The following is a 10,428-nucleotide window of genomic DNA, read 5'->3' on the forward strand; positions in this document are numbered from 1 at the left end:
GATATGCAACCCCTAAAAGGGTGGCAACAGGTTAAAAACTGCTGATAAAGGCACATATACACTAAAAAGCAAGCAATTAACTCATCATTAAATAACATTTCAAAAGCCATGCAGAGTTTAAAAAGAAGATAATTATTCCTACCTGAGAGACATTTTTCTAAAAATAGGAGATGAAATGCTAGTTAGTGATAAGACAAAAAGACTCTAAGCATCACCTGAGGGTACCAAAGACATCTCAGTACTGTCGTTTTGAATAGCAGAAAGATACACGCTTTCTCAGTGAGAGATTCTACCAGCTACTTTACCTCAACTTGTTGTCTATATCTAGAGTATATCTCAAGGATTATGCATATTTCTTAACCACTGCTTATCACTGCCATAGAGCATTGTCATCTAGCCATAATACCATTAATCTCTTCATTAGTGCATTAGACTACATGCAAACATCTCTCAAAATATGGCCTGTGGGTGTTTTTCATGAAAGGGGGGGGTGTGAGGTCATTAAAATTTCACCTGAGATTCTATCCGCTAATTCCTACACCTCTCCCCAGCTATATATAATTCTGCCCAAGCTGTATTTGGTTTAGTGATCTCAGCAGGTGATACAGTTTGGAAAATTAACTCCTCCTATGCCACAATAGGAAGATGTCATACATGTTGGAATGAGAATCTTTTGTGATGAGGCTGCGTGGAGGTCACTTGGATTCCTGTGAGTGACATATGCCTATGAACCTATGCTTTGTAAGTAAGCCCAGTCAACTCACTGGTTTGCTAAATAATACATCTATAAGATAAAGGACTTGTATCCATAATAAAGAGACCTTACAAATCCAATAACAAAGAGTAAAGAAGATGAGTTTATAAATGGATAAAGAATTTGAGTAGACATCTTTCCAAAGAATACACACACACATACACACAAATATATACATAAGTATCTAATTATATATAACCTAATATGTATATAATTATATAACAACCCAATAAAAAGATACTTAGTAGCCATTAATAAAGGTGAGTGTGATAGGGAAACACCTCTGAATACTCAATATGATGATTCTAGTCAAAATGACAGGAAATAACAAATGTTGGCAAACATGGGTAGTAACCGATACTTTCATACAGTGTTTTGGGCATGTAAAAAAGAAACAACCACTTTGAAAGACAGTTCTGCAAAATTTTAAAATGTTAGACAAAACTACCATGTGACCTAGAATTTTCCCTCTGAAGCATCTAAAAGAAAGAAAAACACTTTCCCAAAGACTGGTGTATAAAAGGCCACAGATACACTATTTGTAACCAAAAAAAGAGAGAAAAAAAAAAAGGAAACATTGATCAAGCGATAATGGATAAATAGAATATAACATGTCAATATAATCCTTCACAATACAATGCCTTGTCAATCAAAAACTAAACATGGTACAATTTGGATGAACTTTCAAAGTGTCACATTAAGTGAAAAAGGCTGTCATACTGAGTGTGATTGCATTTATCAAAAATATCTACAATAAGTGAACTTATAAAATGAAAATAAAATTAGATTAGTCATTACCAGAGGCTGGAGAAAAGGCAAGAATGAAGAACAACTAGTAATAGGTATGGGTTTCTTTAAATTTTTTTAATTTAATTAAAATGTAATTAAATCATTTCCCTCTCTTTGTCCTCTCTCCAAGTCCTTCCACATTCCCTTTAGATTCTAAGACCTCTTATTCTTTACTTATTGTTATACATATTTGCAATAAATAAATTGAACCAGCTACATCTGTTTAGTGATGTAGCTTGTATATGGCTGACCACTTGGAATTGGATAACCATCTAAGGGCCCATCCCTGGGGGAAACTAATTCTCCTCTCAATTTTCTTTACTAGCCTGTAGCTCTTCATCTAGGGATGGGGCCCCATGAGATTTGCCCCATCCATGTTGGTAGCATGTCAACTGATTTGTTTTTGTTCTGGTCTTGTTCAAGAAGCCATATTGTTGAGATTTCATGCATGTATCTCCCCTGTCAAATCCAGAAGCCACAATCTTACAGTAGAGTTTCTGCTCTGCTGGTTCCTACAGCCTTTCTACCCACGTTCCCAAGGATGTTCCCTAAGCCTTAGATGTAAGGGTTGTGTTGTAGATGTATCATTGGGGGCTAGGCAAGTTGTACAGGCTTTCTTTTATGGATATTTTAAATTTTCTAAAGTTTGGTTGTAATAGTGGTTGCATATGTCTAAAAATATAATTTTGTATTACAAGGATTATATCTCTATAAAATTGTCATACAAATAAACATAATAGATTAGTGTGAAGGTTTGAAAATGCTCACCCTAGGGAGTGGTACTATTAGAGGGTGTGGCCCTGTTGGAGTAGGTGTGGTCTTGTTGGAGTAGGTGTGTCACTGTAGGCATGGGCTTTTGGACCCTCATCCTAGCTCCCTGGAAGCCAATCTTTTCCTGTTTGCCTTAGGAACAAGATGTAGAACTCTCAACATCTCTTACACCATGCCTGCCTGGACATAGCCATGCTCCTGCCTTAATGATAATGGACTGAATCTCTGAATCTGTAAGCCAACCCCCAATTAAATGTCCTTATAAGAGTTGTCTTGGTCACGGTGTCTGTTCATAGCAGTAAAACCCTAAGACAACCAGTAAATGCTAATATTCTTAAGATAGAGGAGTGGCCTGGAATGGAGAAGAAATTAAAACAAGAAAGGCTTCCTGGGGAGGAATGATGACAGCCTTACCTGTGAGAACTAGAGTGTAAATTTCATGAAGCTTTGGCTTTGGCTGCCACATACATGAATATTAAAACCTAAGTATCATGTTTTAGTGGAAAACATGCCTCCAGAAAACGCAAGCACTCAAGCATACAATTCTCAAGAGATTAAGCTTCAGGCAACTCCAAACTCACTGCCAGATCCCTCCTCAATGTCCTGTGTGGAGTCCAGCTACACCTGAGCTTACGAAATGACGTATCCTCTTTGGACTCACAAGGACAAGAATTGCCAGAAGTCAAGGATCTAAAACAATGTTCTCTTCTCACAGGAAGTTGAGTTTCTACTAGAATCTACTCATTTCCCTGTTTTGTTTTGTTGGGTTTTTTTTTTTTAATGTAACCAAAATAATCCATGTCTCCACCATCAAGTATGTTTGCTCACATACTCAAAATGGAAACATCAAGCCACATACTAGCAACCTAGAATACCTTCAGAAAACAGGAAATCCTCTACACTTTGCTGTCACATTCAAGAGTACCTAGTAAAGAAACTAACCTGCCTCTTTGCTCACTGGAGTCATGCAGAAGTCATAACAAGTATGAACATTCTTCATCTCTTTATCAAACTCATTTGCAGAAAGTGAAAAATGTTTAGACTTTAGAATTCATATACACTGTGCGAAGGTCTCAGTTTCTATGCCCCACAGGTTACTTATCAGTATTACTCAGTCACTCGCAAGACAATGGACAGATAATAACATGGAAACCATAGTGAAAACACAATAGAACACTAAAGAATTTGGTTGTAGCCTAGGAAATAAGAAGGTTACCAGGCACTTGTTGTACGTGTCATTGAGTCAAAAATGAAAATGACATAAGTGGATTGTTTAAGAAAAAAAAGAGAGACATTCTTTACCACAGATTACACATTAGTCTATGACTTTAAAACTTCTGGCAGAGGAAATACCACGTCAAAGAGGATTTCGACTGTAAAATGACAGTAATCTATGGAATCCGAAGAAATGCATCTTAGCAATAGACTCAATGACCTGTCCCTGAATAACATTGGAAAGTTATATTTTGCAATGTCATGGAAGCTTGATGAGTGAGAATTGAGGTTAGTGCATAATGACAGACTAGCAGAGTCAGGAAACAATGTGGATGAGGGATGACTCACTGAGCTAGACTCTAAATCCCTCTCCATTGTGGACTCAGTCATCCTCTGCTCCCCATTAATGTTCTCCAGGAGAAAAAGAGAGGAAAACCTGAGGTCCAGAAGATGTGTGACACACAACTGTAACCCTCATCGTCTACAAGAAGAAGACAGGAACAGCAGAAGCCCAAGGTCATTCCTAGAGACTTAAGGAAGTTAGTTCCTGGCCAGCCAAAGCTAGAAATCTTATCCCAAAACAAAGCAGAACAACCTAAACAGGCAAATGCGTATGTCCCATGTCCTACTAAAACATGGGGGTAACAGCCCCAGAAAATCCTGTCTTGCCCTTTTCTAGCCAATGTCCTCCTGCCCTAAAACAGCCTAGCTCTGATTTTTGTCACTATAACATGTTTCTTCTCTTTGGCTTCAGATAGGTGTTTGTATATCTGAATAGCATGTCTCTGTAGGATGCTACTATATTATCATACCTAGAATTTCTTTCTTCTAATGACTTAGCAACCATCCATTATATTTTTATGTATCTAGTCCTTCAGTGAGATCAGTGTAGGTTATCTCCAGAGTTAGACTTTTTCTAGCCCAAAATATTGTTAGTATTCATATCCAAACCTTTGTGGACACATACTATAACTTCTCTTGAACAAAACCTGAAGGATGAGATTTCTAGATCACAGGGAAAGATTTGTTTAGATTTTTTGGAATGCTCAACTTTTAAAATTGACTTAAAGGTTACATAGGGAAATCTTTGTCTGAAACAAAATAAACAAGATAGCTATGGTGGTCCGTGCTTGTAATCTAAACACTTGGAAGATAGAGACAAGAGAATTGCTTGAGCTACTGAGTAAAAACTAAGAACAAAACCAACCAATTATTTTTTTTAAAAAAACTGAACTATTTTACACTCCCACCAAGAAAAATAAATTTCATTTGTTTCATGTTTTTTGTCAGCATGTAACATTTAAATTTTTCTTTCATTTTTCTATTTTTCTTTCTACCTATCTATTTCTATCTATCTATCTACCTATCTATCTATTTATTTTTGAGAAGGAGACTCCTATAGTCCAGGCTAGTCTGGAATGTACTATGGTTGCTGAGGCTAGCTTTGAACTATCAATCTGTCAGTCTCAGCCTCCAGAATGCTGGAATTATAGGTTTGCATGTATGTCAACACACCCGGTTTATTAGGTGCTGGTACTCAAACCAGGGCAAGCATCTCAGGAACTAAGTTGCATGCCATGCCCTGCCTTTGTAGTGACAGTGAAGTAATTTCATAGAAATACTCAAATATGGGGTTTCTAAAGACTAAAGGTAGGAACAAATTTTCATGCGTATGTTATCCATTCGTGGATCTTTCTTTGTGTAGTACAGGTCAAAGCCTTTGGTTCACATCTCTGCTGGGTTGCTTTTCTTTATTATTGAAATGTAAAAACTAAGAGAGGCCAAAACACTGGCATTCAAGATAGAATGAATTCGTGGAGGGTGTAGAAATTCTTTATATATTCTGAATACTAGTTCTTTAAAAATATACACAGAAAGTATTTAGGGGGGAGGTGGATTTACACATCTATCTTCCTCAAAGTGTCCCCTGCCAAGTCAAAGTTTTAAGCACTCTCCTTCCTGTTCTTCTATAGCTAGCTTTACTTGTCTCTTCTAAAACTGTGACACTTTCCTAGCAAACAATTGCAATTATTTTCCTTTATTTCTTTTACCTAGGAGTTCCATGTTTTGGCTTTTGTATTTGTGGCCATGGTTCAGTAACAGTGACTTGAAGTAGAGGTCAAAATTCTTTTTCACACAAGGATATGCAGTTTACAGAATCACAGTGTAAAACAATTAAAGTCGTGTACAGAACTGCTTTGTTTTTAAGTCTCTTGAATCAATTCTATATACATTTTACAATTACCTTCCAACTTCTACTTTTAGAAGTATCTCTAAAAGAATCTCTCTCTCTCTCTCTTTCTCTCTCTCTCTCTCTCTCTCTCTCTCTCTAACAAATATTAAGTGGTTTGGTTTTCTTTTTTTTTTTAATTAGATGTTTTCTTTATTTCCAATATCTCCTTTCCCAGGTTCCCCTCCAAAAAAAATGAAAATAAAATAAAATACAAGCTCCTGTTGCTTCCCCTCTTCCCCTGCTCACCACCCCACCCCCTCCTGCTTACTGGCCCTGGCATTCCCCTACACTGGGGCATAGAACCTTCACAGGGCTAAGGGCCTCTCCTCCCATTGATGATCGACTTGGCCATCCTCTGCTATACATATGCTGCTGGAGCCATGATCTCTTAAAGTTAATACTGGAGACAAGGGCTGGAGAATTGGCTCAACTGTTAAGAGCACTAACTGCTCTTCCAGAGGTCCTGAGTTCAATTCCCAGCAACTACATGGTGGCTCACAACCATCTGCAATGGGATCCGATGCCTTCTTCTAGTGTGTCTGAAGACTACAACAGTATACTCACATATATAGAATAAATAAATCTTAAAAAAAAAAAATGAATGCTGAGCACTTACTGCTTTGGCTCTTGTTTTTTTAAAAAAAATAATAATAATAAGACTGGAGACACTGTACATGGATTTGAGGAATTTAGAGGCCATAGAATATCTTAACAATATTGAGTCTTTGTACATGTTAAGGACTTCGTTAATTTATCTCACTAATATTTTATTGTTTTAGTGCAGCAGTGTTATGCAACTCCTATACATTAATTACAAATATTTGGGGAGGTGATGTAGATGCTACTTTTAATATTAGTTTTGAAAATTATGGATCTAGAACTACAATTAATTTGTACGTGGACTTTAATACTAAAGTACTCCCAGATTCACTGGTTAGTGGCTGGGCATGGTGATGTACGCCTGTAATTACACTCTTTAATTATGAGCTAGAAGACAGCCTGGGCTATGTAGCGAGACCGTGTAGTCATGGATAAAATACTATAGAAGGACTCTCTTCCTGAAGAAGCAGCTGTGCAAAGTATAGTTCATCTATGAGGAAGTACATGAAACAGGAAGTTGACCTGCCTGAGAAGGAACAGCAGTAACAGGAGCAGCTTGTACGCAGAGCTTTGCATGACTGGAGAACTTTTTGGTAGATGTAGGCCCCAAACTCTCCTGGGAAGTTGTGCAAAGCTGGTAAATTGCAATAAACCTTAGAGTAAGAGAAGTAATCTTTGAATTTGCTTCGAAGGATATGAGAAGAAATGACGGCGTATAAATGTTGTGTAGATCCGTTGACAAAGCTGAGTTGAAGCTCTGCTTAGATTGGGAGACAAAAATCAGAAAGGCCTGTTTATTGATGCAAGAAGACGGAGGTCCTGAGGGCATGGGCAGTGAGGTGGTCCTGCCAAAAGCAGAAAGTTGTCAGGAAAAGATAAAAGTTTGGCTTCCCCAGTTCCCTTTCAAAGCAGGATGTTAACAGGACCCGTCCACTCTGTTTGCAGGTGAGCCAACCGCAGGACCACTTCCAATTTTCTTAATGTTTATTATTTTTTTTTCTGGGGATAGTAACAAGCCTTCACAAAAGACACAGGCTCCTTACAGGAATCGGAGAAACCAAGGCTAGTCCTGTTGGCTTACCAGAATGGTTGCTCCATTCCAACTGCCCTTAGTGATTACACTCAGGATTCTTAGTACAAAAAGCCAGCACTGGGAAAGACACACCTTTAAGAATTCTTTCCAAAAGATATTCTCTGAAGATAAAGGAATGTTTACCCCTGACCACCCTAAAGTAGAGAGGGCCCCAGTCAGTGCATGGTAACTCCCCTTAGACTTACACCAAAGGACCACTACTTGACATGAGTCCCTTTATACTACTTAGCTGATTTTTGCTTAATTTTGTTTCAAGATGCTGTAAAAGAACGTGCAAGCTTGCAGCAGCCAGCAGCAGGAAAGGAAGAAAGCACATCAAACACATCAAATGTTTGGCACTGGGTGTAATATAGTGTGACTCTCTACAGTTGATATACTTATGATTAAAATGATCCTAAAGGGATAAGGTTATTTAGACCAACCACAAGCTCTCCGTAGCCAAAGATAATCTCGATCTTGATCTCCTGTCTCCACCTCCTGAGTGCTGGGGTGACATGCCTAGGCCACTGCACCTAGTTTACACAGGGCTGAGGATCTAACCCAAGGCTTCCTGCATGCTCGGACGCACTCTGCCATCTGAGCTTCGTCCCCCGTTAGCATGAAAACATTAAGCACAAGCCCGGGATATCTCCCTAGGATCCACAGTACCAATCTAATGGCAATTCTTACTCTCCAATAAGTGAAAATAAATATGGCCTCTAGAGTTTAGGGCCCTGGAACCACGAAGCCAGCCTTAGAGCTCCCCAGAAGAGTCGAGGTAAGGGAAATGGTGAATACGAGAAATACTGTCTCTCAGAAGAAAAAAAAAACAAATAGACAAACAAAATGGGCCTTAATTCTCAAGGTTGGCACAAGCTTTCTATGTGACCTGGAGCTACTCGCAACCTCTCTGGACTTCAGATTCCTCACCTACAAATGAGGGACGGGCTTTACTAAATAACCTCAAAGGTTCCTCTCTAGCTTCAAAAGGCAAGGCTTCAAGAGCACCCTGTTTTTATGTGTTACTACAATTTCTCAGCAGAGAGGAGTTATTCACAGCACGTAGAAAACAGGGCAGCACAGAACACGGTCCTTGATTAGTTGAGAGTTCTGGCTGCAAGAAGTTATATTTAGGTCATCAGCAAGAAACAATTAACAATCAGCCCTGGTCGCCTTTGCAATTTGGGAGCCGCGCTTGTTAGCATCGCGTGAGCCCTCTTCCCACAGACGAAGGTGCGAGGCAGAGCTTCTGTGTGGTTTTTGTGACAACTCTCTATTAATTGGATCATAAAAATAACAGTGTTTAGCTCATATGGCTTTTGTGAGTGACTATAGACAATTTTCTGTGTTAAATCCAGCAAAGAAGCTTTAAAGAAGTCCATAGTGGTGAGGACTTGAGATGAACACGTGCTCAGGTATTGATCAGAGGCCTTTGTACCCTCAAAAACAACGGCTCACCTTATCCATACCACGCCCAGAACAGTGAGGTCCGGGTGATTTCACTCGTGCTCGATCACTCGTACTCAAGGCAGGCCTCCAGAGAGCACTGCTAGCTTCCCTCGGCAGTGTCTGCTTTTCCCAGACACAGTGCCCGGAGGCAGCCACGCTCTGCAGGGATGAAGCAAGAAGAGATTTTCAAAGGATCGGAGAGGAGCCTCCCTTTCACACAGCCTGCTAAAGGTGCAACGTCTGCTCACTCTAAAGTTAGGCTTAGCTGCAGCTGGAGGCCTGTATTCTAGAGCAATCTGGTTCCCAGCACGTTGAGCTGTTTGGATTTAGAAATCCATCTAATAAATCCATAGAACAGAAAAGGCCTGCCAAATATCTACTCTACTGCTTTTTGGTTTCAACATGAGGGTCTCACATATCCCACGTTGGCCTTGAACTACCTGTGTAGTCAAGGATGACTTTGAACTTCTGGTCTCTTGACTCCTCCACCTCTCAAGCGCTGGGATCATAGGTGTGCACCACCACAAGCAGCTCTTTGGGTTTTTAATTCAACAGATGATAAATGAAGTGACAGCAGGGGAGAGAAGCAGAAAAAGAAAATGGTGTGGAAGAACAGAAGAGAATGAAATAAAAAAAAAATCATAGCTGGCCAGTGTGGTTCATTGGGGGTATATATGCAAGAGTTCGGGGTGCGGGGAGGAAATGGAAGGGGGAAATCTTGTGATTAAATTATATAGTTTTGTAAATTAAATTACAAAAGTAAACAACAATAAAAAAGAAAGTATAGTTGCATGGAAGTCACCCCGAAGGACGGCAGGTGAAGTAAGATGGAGAACTTTTAACGGTATGCGGCATTCTTTGACTGAGAACTGCGGGTTCTTGCCATATGCTGGTGACACAGACAGGTGTGGCTCACCTACGTAGGCAGAATACGATGCTAACGTCAAAGATGAAGTCCGAAAATGGTTCAAAGGAATACAGCACAACACCTGACTACAGATAGCATCGGTAGAGGGTGAGAGGCTGCAGCTCCAAGACAGACAAGGGACGGCTGCTAGTTCAGCACCAGAGCCTGAGGCAACTGGGCTCATCCCTCAGGTTCCTACAAAAGGAATCAAATCACAGAAGGAATCCCCAAAGCCAACGAACGTGCTCAGCCCTAAAATTTTGTCAGAGCCTGGTAAATAATGAGAACTGAAGGACTGGATCAGTGTCAGACTGTGTCTGGGATCCTACTCTGCGCGGACAGACACAAAGGGAGGGAGGAAGGTCCGCGTAACTCTCAAGGCAAATGGGCCATTTCTGCAGTCCCTTCTGCTCTGGAGAGATAAAGGTGAGAAGGTCACACAGCAAACAAGCAGCTGCAGCACAGGGGAAGAGAGGACAATTCACCAAGGGGTTAAGTGGCAGAAGAAAGACTTCTTGCCAGACTTCCCCCCCAAAAAAACCTTTAATGAAATCATCCTTACTCCCACTATGTTGCCCTGACTGTTGGGATCTTGCTGTTCACACAAGGCTGATTTTCTCCTCCTCCTCCTCCTCCTC

Source organism: Mastomys coucha, unplaced genomic scaffold (genome assembly GCF_008632895.1).
Source record: "Mastomys coucha isolate ucsf_1 unplaced genomic scaffold, UCSF_Mcou_1 pScaffold1, whole genome shotgun sequence".
NCBI classification, from domain to species: domain Eukaryota; kingdom Metazoa; phylum Chordata; class Mammalia; order Rodentia; family Muridae; genus Mastomys; species Mastomys coucha.